The sequence below is a fragment of the Lepisma saccharinum genome, chromosome 14, assembly GCF_977018435.1.
Source record: "Lepisma saccharinum chromosome 14, izLepSacc3.1, whole genome shotgun sequence".
NCBI classification, from domain to species: Eukaryota; Metazoa; Arthropoda; class Insecta; order Zygentoma; family Lepismatidae; genus Lepisma; species Lepisma saccharinum.
Genome location: NC_139242.1, coordinates 52663370 through 52679852, shown reverse-complemented (window position 1 = coordinate 52679852; position 16483 = coordinate 52663370). Strand labels below are relative to the sequence as shown.

Sequence of the window (16483 nt, the reverse complement as noted above, 5' to 3'; positions counted from 1 at the left end):
GGTTGAAGCTATGTAAAATATGCTGAATAATAATTATTCTGAAGGAAGTGGGTAAAATGAAAATAACGTACCGTAAAGTGGGGTGACTTCGGACATGGGAGGTGACTTCGGACATGTGCACGAGCAAAACATTCCATTGTTGAGGGTCAGACGTAGGCCGCCACCGAAACGCAACATTAATCTGAGCTAACCTTCTTACAATTGCATTATAATGGGTTCAAGGTCAAATATCTTGTGATAAGCGGAGAAATATCACATTATTGTAGCCAGTCGGCTTCTGTAAAACCTCATTGTGCAGACGTGTGTGTTTGACATTAGCACCTTATGAGTAACGAAATACTATATTAATTTATATCATTACTTGAAGCATTCTTTGTGGGATCATAACCGTGTATCGTTTCTATTTTAGGTCCGTTTGTAGTGAATTTCAGTGTATTGTGCGGTGACTTCGGACATGCCAAGGACATATAAAAATAAGTTGAGAGGACGTTCCTATTAAAACTATTTTATCGGCAGCAAGTTTTAAAGAGGGTTCCAGATTTCAATCCCGGTCTCACAGAAAATGAGAATGAACAACGCTGGACTGATACATTTGTCGAAATGCTTCGAGATGTTCGAAATGACAAGGCTCCAGAGTCCCAGAGACGAGGAAAACGTATCAATATCGAACCCGGGAAAGCGTTACGTGTAGCTTCCAGTCTTCATCACAACAGGATTCAGATAATACAGACACTAGAGAATTGTCGTTAGCAGAGGAATCGTCTGAAACCAGTGATTCTGATGACACCGAGTGTCTTCATTGTGGAAGATTGTCGTCAACAAGCAAGAACGGAGAAGATTGGGTCGAATGTCATAGTTACAAGTGCCAAATTTTCTAAGAAGCAATATAAATGTGCTCAATGTATGAAAAAGTAAATTAAAAAGATGTCGAATTATAATAGTTGTACTTTTTCTGTTTGAATAATTTTATGTAAACATTGATGTAAATTTAAGTACTACAGTGTGTGTTAAGATGTAAAAAGTGTAGTTCATGTAAAAATACACGGTTCAAAACATTGCTTATTTAAAAAAAATCATAAAATAGATCCGAAGACACCTCATACATGCAGCATACATCTGACTATATGAAAACCACAATGTGTACGAAGCCACTTACCATTGAGTGGTGACTTCGCCAAAATAAAAAAATATTTTAAAATGTATTTTTGGGTGTAATATAGTTTTAACACTTCGTGATTGTTTCTAAAACTGTGATACATATAATTATTACATTTTGTGCAGATACAAGTATAATTGTGAATATTACCGTACAAAACGTCCAAAAACTGTCCGAAGTCACCCCACTTTACGGTACTAAATATGTTTGGATCTACTAAGAATAAGATGACGTAAGTAATAGGAACGTTTGCAAAGATTAATAGAACAGAAACGATCTGTAGGTGAAGATATGACGAAACATTTAGCTTAGTTTGAACCCAAATTGAAACCTTTTCCACATTCAGAAGAGGCGTCCACAATGAATGGAGAAAATATTGTTTCCGTGGATTAAGCGTGTGCTCATAATGCGGGGATTAGGGGGAGAAAGTTTCTCTTAGTGGCTACATGCGAAGCACTTTTGCCCGTGACTAAACGTAGACTGTGCGAAACAGTAAATGCGAGATTTTTGGTGTTTTTTTTTTCCAAAATGTTTACGGGAAATATCAATATTATGGAGCCAATGCTGCTTTCGTGTGCGTAACGCATGTGCGTACCAAAGTGGAATTGAGCGTATAAGTTTCAGTATGTTTTATGATAAAGTTTCTCAAAGCTGACCGCCGATCTTCGTGGCGGAGTGGTTAGCACAGCGCACTACAACGCCAGGTGTCTCGTGTTCAAATCCAGGCCTCTGTATGGGTGCTCTTTTCAATGTCCCTTCATGCCACCCCGTTGGCGTCGTCACCTTGTAATCAAGGCGTTTCCGGTTCGATGCCCGGTGGAGGCACATAGTGGTTCGGATCCTAATCTAAACTGTAGGTGCAGTCCCGATTAGCCTTACTGTGCATAAAGTAGACTTTAAACACCAACTGAATCAATCAATCGGTCATCTTTGCAATTAACTAAAAGTGTCAGAATATCGTAGTAAAATAAATAATAAAATCGGTAAACCAACTCAAAACTAAGCAATTCGTGTAATTGTACTTTGCTTGCAAGTTGCAGAAGTTTGCAATATGGAAGCCCTCTTCAGAATTCCATACCACTTAAAGTAATTCAAAGGCCTTTTTGCGTTGGTTGCTTTTGCGTATTAGGAAAACTAAAGGTTTGCTACAAAGACAGAGGAAATGGGGTTTGTGTGTGTGTGTGTGTGTGTGTGTGTGCGTGATCTAATAAATTACTTAACAGCAATTGTCCTTCCAAAGTCCATCCCTTCGTTTTTTTCCCCCGTCAGAGAAAGATTTTCCTACATCTTACGTAATCTCCCCGCTTCCCCTTCAATTTGTACAGGAATTGATTTCCCAAGTAAATTGGCATTAACGTACGCGAACTCCTTCCCCCTTGCAAGCAGGTTTGGACGGAATTCGACACGACAGGGACGATCCTTTTCCCCAGCGTGCGGACCGACGGACAGACTGGCCGCGAAGAAAATGGAGGGAGTGAACACTGGAGATTGCGGAGGAAGGGAACCAATCGGTGTAGTCCCCGCCTGTTGCCAGGACGACGAGTGTTCTGTAGCCACGCGACACCAGCTTGCCCGAAGAGAACTTCCAGTGTTTTTGTTGTGTGAGACAGAATCAGTTAGCCTGGATATTGGCAGGGGAAGTTCTTGTTTTATTTCTTTAGCGGAGAACAAAGTATTTTTCTTTGTTTGAAATGACAGATTTGGTTGAAGGTACGTACATCTAGCGTAACGTAATAATTTACGTAGCGGTAATGTTTCCTTACGTAGAGAGCCTAGCGCTCTTAGGTTATGAGACATACTCTCTGTAAAACGTTGCAATGTGTGGAATTGTTCACTAGTTCTTGGCATAATTTTAATTATTGGGTTGCACACACTTACCGTGAATGCACGCACGGTTCTCATGTTAGGAAGTTGAACGTTTCGTGCTTTTACTACAAGAATAACCGTGACGATGTGATTGTTTGAATGGCAATTAAGCTTCTGCGTAGGTAAATAGTGATATGTCGCCTGGGATTCGAACACCAGACCTTCATCACGCTAACCTCAGAGATCACGAAAATTATCTTACCTTAGAATCGTAACTGGTCGTTTATAACTGAGAGAGTTCCTTTTTTGTATTGGTAGTTTTGTTATGTCGCAATTCTAGCTATCGCAACGATGGGGATGGATGGGAAAATAAACTTAATGAAATATCCACTCTTCTAACCTAGCACCCTTTGGCCCAGTGGAGCTCTACGCTAACCACTTTGCCACCGAGGCTGCCGAGAATGTCCCCCACTCCTAGTCATTTGACTTTCTCTGTGGAGAGATATGAACCCAGTGTTTCCTCTTGTCCGCTATTTTTGTGTCTAAATGTAAATCGTTTGCGATGATATTGTGTGATTTAAATTATAACTATTAGTCTGAATCGTACGAAAGCGGTTTTTGAGTGTAGGTAGGATGTCTATAGGGTTGCCGTTGACTCACCCTTAGAATTTTGAATTCCAAGAACAGTAGTAGCCTTCATAAATCAACCAGAGCTGATGCACATTTAGTACATTTTACTCTGGGGAAAATATTTGTGAGAAATTATAAGGTGTCAAAGTGCCACGAAATATTAATTTAATTAATATTGTGTGTGTAAAAGAACATGAATATGTTTACGACCAATAAAAACGCTGAGAATCTGCGCATGACAGTTATTGCAAATCGCTACGAGGAGACAGGTTGTAAATTCTGTCGGAGGTTTTCTTTTATGCATGTGAAGGCAATCATAGTCAGTTATCAGTTTCGTTAGGAAACAACACGCACGCATGCACAAAGCAAATGATAAAATGTCTGACAACCTAGCACATTGTCGTTCTATTGCGTAGAATTTATTTTCCCCACAAGTGCAATGAGTTTAGGACCGTGTGAATATGCTATTGGTAAGAGGTGAACGAGCAGTATTTGGCAGCAAACCATACAAAGGCAGTCGTAGACGAGGAATTCAGAGCAACGAACCTCGTAAATTTAAATGCAACACGCGCATGCCATTTATATTTCTAATATTATTTCTCTTTTTTTAAGATAAATTCTTCTCTGTCAGAATATTTAACTTCTTCTCTGTCAGAATATTTAAATTCTTCTGTCAGAATATTTTCTCCACCGCTATATTTCTTAATCTGTTTCATTGAGTTTTTTTTTTAATTCCACCTTCTGCACAGACAGGCTAATCAAGACAGGGCCTACAGATTTTTAAAGTGATATCCTAACTAATATGTACCTCCACAGGGTACAGAACCCGGGATCCCTTGATTACAATGCGATAACGTTACCACTACGCCAACGAGGAGGCACACTTCTTAATTTGCCATGTCCTGATTGGACAATCCCTGTATGTCTTCTTTTGCACTGTTGTCCTTCCCTGTTCGTATTACTTTTGAACGTGTGCATTTTCTACACACATCATCTCTGGCCATTCCGATCAATGGAATTTATCTTTTGAGATTATACGTAGAATTCATCTCGAACATATTTACATGAAATCTGTGTTACACTCTATACCTATGCATTACCGACTTTTTAGATTTCATCATCGTGTGTATTCCTCGATTGATGTCTCTGCAAACGGGCTTAAATTAATGCAAAAATGCGTTACGTAGTTAGATAAAATAGGGTCCTCCATTTCTGGAGTAATAAATACCATACTCGCAACCGGAATAATAATAATAATAATAATGAATATAAGTGTCATATGTTAGATCTGGTATTCTTCTAGTTGTCAGCTCGTGCATGAAAGTAAGAAGCAAGCCGAGTATGGATGTGCGACAAGTGATACTATATTATTTTTGGTGCTTTCGAAAATAGTACCTGTATGACCACTAGGTGGTACTACATAAGATTTTAACAGATTTCGCTAATTAACTAACTACATAATTGGCACTTTTACACCAGAAATATTACTGAAAATCTTCATTATCCTCATCCTGAGTAAGGTCTTTGCTTATTTCGTTCAGGTACATCAACACTGACTTTGTACCTTTGTCTTCATCTTTCTATACAGGTGTGCATTTTGTATTGTCTATATACCCTTATATTGTCTTGAAATTTGGTAATTTTTATACCGTACTTGATTTATTTCGGATATAACTGAAACAACCTTGAGGTAATTAATATCTAGCAAAACTCGCAGATATAGATGTGATTATCAATCCTAAATTCACATGCAAATCAATCTTGCTTCACAAATTTACTGATATTAGAGTCCGTCTACGTTAGGCGCGACCAACGGCACAATTGCGCGTGTGCCAACAGGACACGTCCATTGCTATAATATGGGTGGGACGTAGACGGGGAAGCAGTGTTGCATGCTGCTGCCATAACATTGAAATTTACGTAGCAACGTCGCCATAATTAAAAGTGAGAGATAGTAAGCATCCGAACGCAAACAAACTTAATATTAATCTGAAACCCACAGCGTAGCTTCTTTTCTACCTATTTCAATTTCTCTTTTGACTACAACTTGAGCTAGGAGCGTCTTACGTGGTCGAACAGTCGTTCTCTTTGTGTATAAAGGCGTGCCCAGGATTACCTGCTAAAAGTAAGCCCTTCCCCAACATTCGTGGCCGTGTTTCTGTTTACATACTGTCAAATGTTTGTCAGGGATTGTTTTAAGTCCGTTTAGGCTAATCGGGAGTGGACCAACAGTTAAATTATCCTAACTATCAATGTGCTACTGCTTGGAATCGAATTCGGGAACCCTTTATTACATGACGACAATATTAGCCACCTCACCTTTCAAATGAAAAATTTCGAGCCACGTGGATGTTTTAATGCCTTTGAAAATTGTTTTAGATAAAAGTGTACACAGTTAGTGTTTAATCTCAGAAATTTGTATATGTCAATTTGAAATATTTTTGTTGTTGTTGTTGTTCTTGGACAGTTTCAAATGTCTGCACATCACAAATAACAAGAAAATATTTGAAGTTATTTTATCATAAATCTGGTCAATTTTAGTAAACAAATAAGTTAAGCTTCAGCGAGATATATTCGCGTACCGATTAATTTAGCGATTTACAGGAATGAGGTTCGAATCCAAATTTGATTTGATTCATAAGTCTTATTGAGTCTCTGCACATAAAACGGTGTTAGGGAAATTATTTATTTTTAGAAGGCACTGAGTGTGAAACTGTTTCTACCGGTTCAGTTCCAACAATGATCCATTCTTACCGTCACGGCTAATCTTTGATGTCGACAGAATCGATATTAACGTTGGTATCATCGATATCAGTATGTCGACACTCCCGATGTTTTAATAATATGGACTCGATTTCGATATATCGAAATGTTGCACAGTCCTATTCTTTGGTTTGTATGAACAAGTCGTATAGCAATGCTTGTGCGAAATTTTTGTACACTTTACATTCTTTGCTAGAGACTATAGGAGAGAAAGTAAATGTCTCATCTAGTTTGTATACTCGTCTGTCTCGTGTCGACAAATCTCCAAAAAATCTCAAATCAATAGCCATCGCAGCAAATTATCAACGCGTTTCACTGCTTGTGAGGAACTATGCAAATAGCCTTACTGCTGACGCACCCCACCATGGACACGAGCCGTACTCTACTATGAATTCTGCCGCGCCTACACCGCAGCAAGCGACACAGCGCTGAACTCAGCAGATGCCCTATGTCCAAGAAGGACATAGCGGTCGCCTAGCAACGGAAAGACGCTGATATCAAAACAGCGTCAATCGGACACGCACCGTTGAAGAAAAAAAAGGAAATGAATGGGAATTGAAGGCGAATTTGTATGTGTGCGTTTGCAAATAATCGCACCAACGTAGCTTATCGTGGGTGAGAGAATCAATGGCCAGATTGCCATGCACGTTAACGCGAAACTCTATACTTTTACCGATGGTATTTGCGGAGGAGTGTTTGTGCGTAGGTGATATATATATATATATATATATATATATATATATATATATATATATATACACACACACACATATGAATGCATGCATGCATACATACATTCAGAGGGAGGGGAAACAGAGAGAGTACACATACGAACTCGCTGCGAGCAATACAAGGCCGACAGCAGGGCACCTCGATTGAAGGAAAGGAGTGCGTTTAATAATGCAAGATCAAGATTGATTTGGTGGGAATAGCGAAGATGTATTGATCTACAGAAACACTTTGGCGGGTCGATGCGAGCTGAAGGCAATATGCCATCTGATTGAAACAAGGAGTTGGAATGGGTTTGGTAAGGGAAGAGAGGGGATGAGTTCAAGGTACACTTGGCACGAGGACAGTGTCCATTTCGTTGTGTTCTGTTTGAAGATACGCAACGTCCGATTTGAGGTTATGAGGACGTCAGAGCTTGGTATTTCCTCTGACACCACCGGGAGTTCAACCAGGACCCCACGATTGGGGTCGGCATTGGATCCCGTGTCTCCTCTTGTATATGCAGTGAAAGATTTTTCTTACCTTGTGGTAATAATCCATAGCTTCATATCTACTCGTTGCTAGGGCAAGGTATTTGATTTACAATTAACATTGCATGTTAAAACGATTATCCATTGTCTACTGCTTTAAAATATATTTACTCTAACACTAATTTTCCAGAGAGCACCTCTTCTCTCGTCTTCAGGTGAAATTTATTTTACTGGTGGTGAGAATCGAACATACGACAGACCTGTGATTTTACTACAAATCCGTTGCTCTTAGCAACGACTCTACAGAGCCCTGCATTGTATGCTAATGTAAAACCATTGTCCTAACATTCAGAGAATTATTTGATGGTTTTGCATCTTCATTTTTTTAAAAAAAAATTGAAGCTGAAATATATAAAAATGCACATCACAATATAGAAGCAATTATTTGGACATATTTATTTATTTTTGCATTTTTCGTCATTTTCGAAGCACCTTCGTGGCGAAGTGGTTTGCACGCTACGACGCCAGGGGTAACGAATCGCGACCTGGGTGTTGTGTCCCCTTCATGAATTTCAACCTATGGTTCTCATCTTCACCGTCGCGATTAGCCAAAAGTGACAGAAAAGCATCGCTAAATAACAAAAATCAAATCAAAGTAAGCTGGTATGTCTAGATAGTGAAGAACAAGTGCAACCACTGGCATAAGTCAAATCCAGAACTTACGCGCAGGCAACCCAACCTACGTTGGGGTTAGGCGGGATTGTATACTGTGCAAGGATAGCCATGTGAAGGAGTATTCCAGTAGGCATATATAACTTGACAAGTTTAAAAACAAGACGCTGCAATCCATTGTTTGCGCACCTCACCTCACATCTCCCCACTCCATTGTCTGCGGCGACTTTGGTTCGCAGTGTTGCAACCTGCTGGTAGTGGAATCGTCTGAGAATTTTCAACGAAATTTGAATGTGAAAGGCATGAATTAGTATTTCCTCACCTACGCTACCTATTGATTACGCTAAATTCTAAATACATTTTGATATTTTCCCTTTAAGCCTTAAATGAATTAAGTTATATTAGGGATATTTCTTACCAGCATAAGAAATGTATGAAATAAAACGATAGAAAAATGTTCTAACTGTTTTCCAGTTCTCCTTCTTCAGTTTCACTCTCCCACTCATCCGAGTCTGTGTTTACCGATGAATCTGTGTCCGTGTCTGAATCGGCTTCATCAAGTCCAATTATCAGTTCATCTACACGCTCGTCCATAAGTCCATCTCTTTCAAGTAAGAATCTTGCAGCCAAGAGTAAAGAGCATGAACATTTCAATGCTTTAGAAAAGAACACAGGCAAGCGTGTTATCAGATTGCCTTCTCGTAGTGATTGTTGTACGATAAAAAAACGAACCACCAACTCATTAGTTTTTTTAAAAAAAAAACAAAAAAAAACAGGCCACTGCTCGATGTTGCATTCAGAAAATGAAGTCATTCGCCCTGTAGTTTCTCTTCGTTATAAACCTTAACGCACGTGCGTGCGTAATACTAGAGTTTACGATCGGCGCACCGCACGCATTTTCAAAGGCCGGATTAAATTAAATGAACCACTGATATAATACGAGCCTGCATGCACCGTCACGCTAAACAGTGAAAATCGTTTGTCATATTTGTTTTAGCTTAATTTTTCTGAGTTGGCACCACTGGTACTCTCAACGCCAGACCAGTGAGTAGAAAAGTGGTGGGGAGGATGACGTAATTGGAAGTGCTCCGCAGCGATCTGCGCATATCGGGACTTAACTTGTCAGGCTATACCTACATTTGCTTTTCTTTATTTATCTTCGCTTTTCTGCCACTTTTGACTAATCGCGAAGATGAGGAGGACTGATAGTGTAGTGAAACTGATGAAGGAACACTCACAAAGAACACCCATGCGCAGGGCGGGGTTCAAACACGGGATACCTTAACCTACGTTAAGTGTTAAAGGAGTCTTACACGTAACGACATTTCCATGTGCTTATCTGTGCGAAAGTCCCCACAAAGAAACTGATTGAACTCGCCCTCCGTGGGCAACATGACAGCCTCACCCCCACAAAACGTCCTTAATAATAATTATTATTATTATAACAATAATAAATAGTCTCTCTCCGTATGCGAATTCAATTTTATTTAAACTAATTGTAGTCTTCAAATTTTTTTGAGTTCATCCATGCCATTCCTGTTCTTCATAACAAGTGGGATTTGTGAGAATTTACCTCCTTCTAGTACAGTTTTTTAAGAAAATGAGCATCAGATGTAAAATAACATTGTTGAATTTAACACTAAATTATAAATAATATCGCAACTATAGAGTTTTCCAATAAGAATAATATGATTTTATAATGAAATATTTGTCTGCATGTTTTTTTCTAAAACGAGGTAGGACATGCAGTTACAGTGACTGGCGAGCGGTACCGATTGATGTTAACAGATTTCTTGTGGCCAAATTTAGATTAAATTGATTTGGAGGACATGTGGTTCCAACAAGACGGTGCCACATGTCACAGTGCTAATTCCACTATCGACGTATTGCAAGAACAGTGAAAGGATAATTTCAAGAAATGTATCTGTTCTTTAGGCCTCCAAGAAGTTGTGATTTAACTCCTTTAGATTGAATCTGAAATAGTTTTTATTTTATTTCATTATGTTTTGAATAACACATGATTGAAGTGTCCACCTCGACTTCCTGCACACGAGTGAATTTTATGAACCCAATTTTCGATGACTTGGTGCAATAACTCGGACCTAATGTCACGAATGCAGCGTTCGATGTTCAATCTTCGTGGTCTCTTTGCATCGACTATACAAAATGATCGATCGCTTTGTAGGTGGAACAAATGGTGTCAAAAGTAGTGTACCTAGGATTTTTGTAATGGAGAAATACAGCAGGAAGGAGGAAGTTATAAACGAGGATCCATTTAATAACATTCTGCGTTTAACAGAGAAGGCAATATCTGTTCCAGTAACCATGTTATGTTAATTCATTTACGATCAGGTAATCTAGTTGCAGTTTTCTGCATCTTCATACGAGGATATCATCAATAATTAGATTTTCGTTATCTGGAACGGTTTGTTTTAGATCAACGAATATATATTTTGTTACGTTTGCATTCAAAATTTTGCTGAGTGTAATAATATTTGTGTATTCACTCCATGTATGATCAAACAAACATAGTTTACATTTTGCAAATTAATCCTATATAACTTAAATTAATAAATCATAGCAGTTTGAACTCTCCGAATTTCATATGTGTAGTTTGAATAGCTTTGAATATGTCATGTTAAGAATTAATCTATTGCTGACGTTTCCATAGTTTACTTCATAGCAGACAAACAGATAGGGTAAGGAGAGAGTGAAATCTGGAATTATTTTTTTAAAATTGGAAAACTCTTTAATAAAAGCAGCCAAATAATGTGAGATTATATGCAGACAAATCTCAGTGTGGAGTAGGAGAAATGGGATCGTAGAAAGGAAAGTTCACTATTGAAGCTGCTGCTGGAAATAATATAAACTCTGAATTAATCTGTCGGCTAATCCGGAGACACCTAGCTGTATGAATCACGACGTCAGGAAAGATAAAATTTCAACACAAGATCTGTGAAACCATGAAGCTTTTTGTTCTACTCGTAATTCAAAATACTATGCTCTCTCTCCCGTCGAAATTTAAACTATATATCCAAACCCGATTAACCTATGTGAGCGTAAAGTGAACTTAAAACAATTTTTGCTAAGATTTTTGTTCCGAACTGAAGTAAAACATACAAAATGATCATTTACAGCCTGACATCGGACATCGGAAAACGGAACTATCTCAAGTGGACGAATCGAAATCCGAAAGGAAAGGTAGATTTCAAACAAATATTTTGTTTGGATGCTTTCGGCTGTTAATTATCGATCGCTTTGTACTAAGGTGACGTTAGTACATTTAGAAACATATATTTTTTAGCAGCAGCAGATGATTTTCACTCATTCTGCTTCCCAGTTTCGTTCTACTTGCAGTCGTCACCCCTATTTTGCCACTGAACTCGTCCACACGACTTAAGCTTAATGTACACGATGCCAGTTAAAGTTGCAGGACAAGCCAGTGTGCCAGCAGATGTCCAGGCAAGTGAAATTCAACATGTTGGTCTTAACTGACGTTCCCCCATCACCGATCCCGAAGTACGCTCTAATTGGACTCGTACCCCTTGCATTCCAATAGTCGCACGCGGTAATGTGTCAGTGATAGCTTTTCAAGATCAAAGTGCAAAGTTCATGCGAATATATCGCGAAAATAATAAAAAAAGTGAATTTGCTTTGTCTCGAGTATCGCAATCATGAAGCTCCGGAGTGCATCATTACAGTGTATGTCGCGCGAGATGAACATAAAGCTTGCGTTTAGTATACCATTTCGAGGTAACAAAATTTTACTTTTGAATTAAAACTCTCCTAGCCTCGGACATTGTGACGAAGCTTTTCAGCTAGACGCCAGCTCGTCTGCCTTCAATTGTGTTTCCCATCTCATGTAAACGGCAAAGGTCAGTCTGACTGTCTGGAAGCCAACTACTGTCCAACTGAGATACCAGTCACTGGAATGATATAAATCAGGCTTAACGCAGGCAGACAGTAACTGAAGAGGAAATTATCACTCTTATATTGCTGAGGTGGCTCAGTCGGTAACGCGTCTGACTACCATGCTAAAGGTCCCGGGTTCGATCCCCGGCCGGTTCAAATCCGGGAACTTTTCTAACGATGGAAGCGGCCCCGGCGCCCACCCAGCGTCGAATAACATGGGTACCTGGGGGAAACCCTGGGGGGTAAAGGCGGTCAGGGGCGTGATGCTGATCACATCACCCCCACTCACGACCGGATCAAGAAAGTGTGGGGCGTTACCCCCACACCCCTTACGCCTTCATGGCGTGGTGCTATGCACAGGGGAGCACTTTACCTTTACCTTTACCTATATTGCTGAGGTATTCTATGTAAAGAAAGACCCTCTGATTCAAAAGATAGCCCACTGCGTTTTCCTACGAGGATGATGATAAATTCCCTATAGCCATGCCTGTATCGTTATAGGTAATTCTTGTTTAGCATTTTTCTCTCGCATATTTCAACTAGCCAGTAAAACATTATAATTAATGCTGTGTATCCAGTGACAGTTATGACGTAACAGACGAGCATGCCTGAATGGGTCATTCGATGTCAAATCATCAAGGTCCTCTCAACCTTACAATTTTTTGATTCATTTGAAATTTGTAATACTGAAAGGACCACTTGTGATAGAAAAAATATGCAACTTTGGAGACCCATATCTTTTGTATTTCCGCAATTACAGTGTTGCAAATTGTACGATTTTGACCATTTTTTCCATCTTGTTAACTTTAAATTGCAATATTTCGGCAACCAGGGCACCTATAGAAGTGACTCAGACGGCGTTGGAAAGATCTTGAATAGCTCTTTCACATGAGATATAGCATGCCTATGCCAAAGTAGAAGAACAATTGAAGGTGGTGTAAAGAAAACTTTGGTAGCCGATTTCTCAAAAACGGGTCTTTTAATTATTTTTTTCAAAAACTAACATGTACTACATACACTATTACTCAATAAGTGTACAAACTTTATAATGGGACATCTACCGGATCCGGAGTTATGTTAGATTTAGGTTAGGGTAGGGTATGGTAGGTAAGCTAATGGATTATAACAGATTTTAATAGAGAAATTCCTGATATTCGAAAGTAAAAGTTAACAAGATGGAAAAATTTGTCAAAATCGCACAGTTTGCAACACTGTAATTTCGGAAATACAAAAGATATGGATCTGCAAAGTTACACATTTTCCTACCTCAAATGACCCTTTCAGTATGAGAAATTTCAAATGAATCAAAATATATGAGGTTGAAAAGTGCCACTTCACTTGTTGATTTCACATGTGTAGAAATCGTGACATTTCCACATCTTGACCAAATCGGGACGTCTGGTGTGTTTAGGAACGAATCGATCGAAAAAAATCACGTTGCGCTTAACTAGCATTCAAGATTTTCACATTTTATAGTTTCTAAAATGTCGAGAGGTCACATTTAGTGTTGTCTCACGTCCAAACAGAGTGAGCGAGTTTTGGAAATGCGATTTTTATCACTTAGTAAAGATAAAATTTTTGCTAAGGATATAATAGATCTACTAGTGCTCAAAGTTTTATATTTATAGTTCTGGTAGTCTCTTATGTAAGAGCTAATTCATAGAACCGTCTCATGAGCGTACTCTTTTCTAGCTGGTCTACCAAGGGCGCAGTGGCAGCGTCGTCGCCTTGCAATCAAGGGGTTCCGGGTTTGATATTTGGTGGAGGCATATAGTGGTTCGGATCCCACTTTGAACTGTAGGTCCAGTCCTGATTAGCCCTACTGTGTATAAAGTGGTTTTAAAACATCAAATCAATCAATCTTTTCTAGCTTTTGCAGAAAACACCATAAAATATGCCCTCATGTGACGCCCGGTAATTTAAGTGTTCTAGTCAACAATGGAAACGAAATATTACACACACACACACAGAGAGAGAGAGAGAGAGAGAGATAGAGAGATAATTTAATATAGTAAAAACAGTTTCAACTATTAGTTGCAATATAAATTCTACTAAATGGTCATTTCTTGAAGAACGTTTAACCAATCAAGAATGAATGTGCCAAACTCTGTATAGTACCCTGGAGCCCCCATGCGAACAGTTGCGATTACTCTCTAAACGTAGCTCCAACTTGTTTTTCAGTTTCAAGTAACCCACTTCCTGCGCGTGCGGTTACCCCATTATGCTCCGGAGCAAGGCCCACGCCCAATCATTTGCAGATACTTCGCGGTTTTTTTTTTTATTTGCAACCACCGCGCCAGTTTCTTTGGAAACGCATCGTTGCTTTGTCGAGGAACAAAGCCTCCGATCTTCCTTTGCCTTGGAAAGTAGCGTTGTTTTTTTTTTTTAAGATGGCAACAATGCTCAAGGTTAGTCCATGTGGCGATGGATCTGAAGTGGGTGAATGTAATGCTTTGAGGCGACCGAACGCATTGTCAACATAACGATCTTGACTTTTGCGTTTCTGCGTCGACAATTGTCGGTTTATCTGACGACATCGTTATGTTGCTTCAAAAACATATTTTCCTTAAGAATCTCTAGTTTCCCACGTATTTATGAATAGGGAGTATGTTCGCTGCTTGGCAACTATTCATTATTAGCACTGAAGGCGTGTCTTTGATATAGGCCTGAAATATAAGTGTTTCCAGGAACTGATCCGCTGCGCTTTTTTTTGCTATTGCGAAGGTTACCGCCATTTCAACATTACCGTCCTTCAAGCTAAGAATTGAGAGCGAATGCAAGTTATGAACGAACAGCTTCCTTCTACGTAGACCAAAAAGAAACACGAACAATAATGGCTCACGTGCAGTTTTCTCTTCTATCTGAAACGTTAGCAAACAATTCTCGAGAAAAGTTTGAATACATTTTTCAAACAAATTTATCAGACGTTCCCAAACAAAAACCCATAGTTTCACCAGCACCTTCTTCCCCTGCACTTGCGAAATTTTCTGTTCTGTAATCAAGAGGTTCCAGGTTCCGTTCCTGTGATGGGCACATGCCAGTGGTCCTGATTTAATTGTCAACAGTTGGTCCGGTTTAAATTAGACTGTCTGTGCCTAACGTTTACTACAACAAAATTTGTTGGATATGTACAGAAGACTGTGAATTATAGCATTGGTTACAAGTAAGAAAATAACAACTTTTCGCGTCTCCATTCAGAAGCCATGGTCTCCTGTAGAGCCAAGTTTAAATAAATTTGAATGTCAAGATTGCTTTCAACAATATTTTAGTTATTTAAATATGTATATATCTGCTCCTTTTGTATCTTTGAGGACAAATGTGTGAGGATGTGTGATGATAGGATGAAATTGATGAATAGACACTCACAACGTACAGTCGGAGAAAGAATTACCTGGGCCACGGTACCTAGAATTTCGTAACGTCTTAAAGCCTGTTGTTTATGCAACCCAAATAACAAATTATTCGCTTAAGTTTGTCTGGTGGATCTGAGTTCTCGGGAAGGATTGAGCATTGATAGCATGAGTCACATGACTCATGCCCCAGCAACAACAAACAACAGCTGGGTGCTACGTGGCCTCACGAAGAACATTTCAGCAACTGGTTTCTTAACAAGATCTACTCGTAAGAAAATATTTTTCGAGTGATACTGGTCATTGTCAAGAAGGTTCACTGAAATGATGGTTCTCATCACAGGCCACATGCCACACGCTAATGGTTTAAGTCCACTTTATGCACTGGACCTACAGATTAAAGTGGGATCCGAACCAAATGTTCCTCTATCTGGTATTGAATTCGGAAGCCTTTGATTACATGTCGAAGACGTTACCACTACGCCATCGGAGAGGCAATGGAACGCCTTGAGAAAGAGACGAGTGAAACCATATTTGACGTAAATTTTAAAAATAAGACAATATTTTGTGGCTACAGTTTCGAACCGTGGGAGAGGCATATATATTATTTTGTCCCATCGTCCATTTCACGAGTTTATAATTCTTCCTCACCGACACGATTAACGTCAGTGGGAGAAGAAAAGCGAAGTAAAATAACTGAAACAGAAATAAAAGGAAAAAGCGAAACAAATTTTATCCATAATATTCTGCAGTCACTTCAGTCGTGTTTAAGGAATCCTACCTTTAAAGAGAGCCGTGGTCTCTAACTTGTCTTTTCCCCTTCCTTTGTGCTCTCGATTCCCTCTGTCACGATTGGTCTAAAACTAATTAATGCGACGTTAATTAAACAATCCAAACAACGAAACAATGCACAATCAACTGCACAAAACAACATTCCATTTGTTTTCGAACCGGAAAACAATTGAGATGCTGTAAAATGAAGCAAGAAGCAGTAA

The 16483-nt window shown here is 39.1% G+C and overlaps 1 protein-coding gene across 10 annotated transcripts in view; it reads left to right on the top strand.

Annotated features, from left to right (window-relative positions):
* The first annotated feature begins 2787 nt into the window (after positions 1–2787).
* SLO2 (slowpoke 2) overlaps positions 2788–16483 on the top strand; it is a 388893-nt gene continuing 375197 nt past the window's right edge. For 5 of the 10 annotated variants that reach the window (XM_083135590.1, XM_083135592.1, XM_083135594.1 and 2 more), the window contains exon 1: positions 2788–2866. The gene's annotated coding sequence lies outside the window, so the exon portion shown is untranslated. The remainder of the gene's footprint in view (positions 2867–16483) is intronic. The other 5 variants (XM_083135599.1, XM_083135593.1, XM_083135600.1 and 2 more) reach the window with 2 other exon arrangements.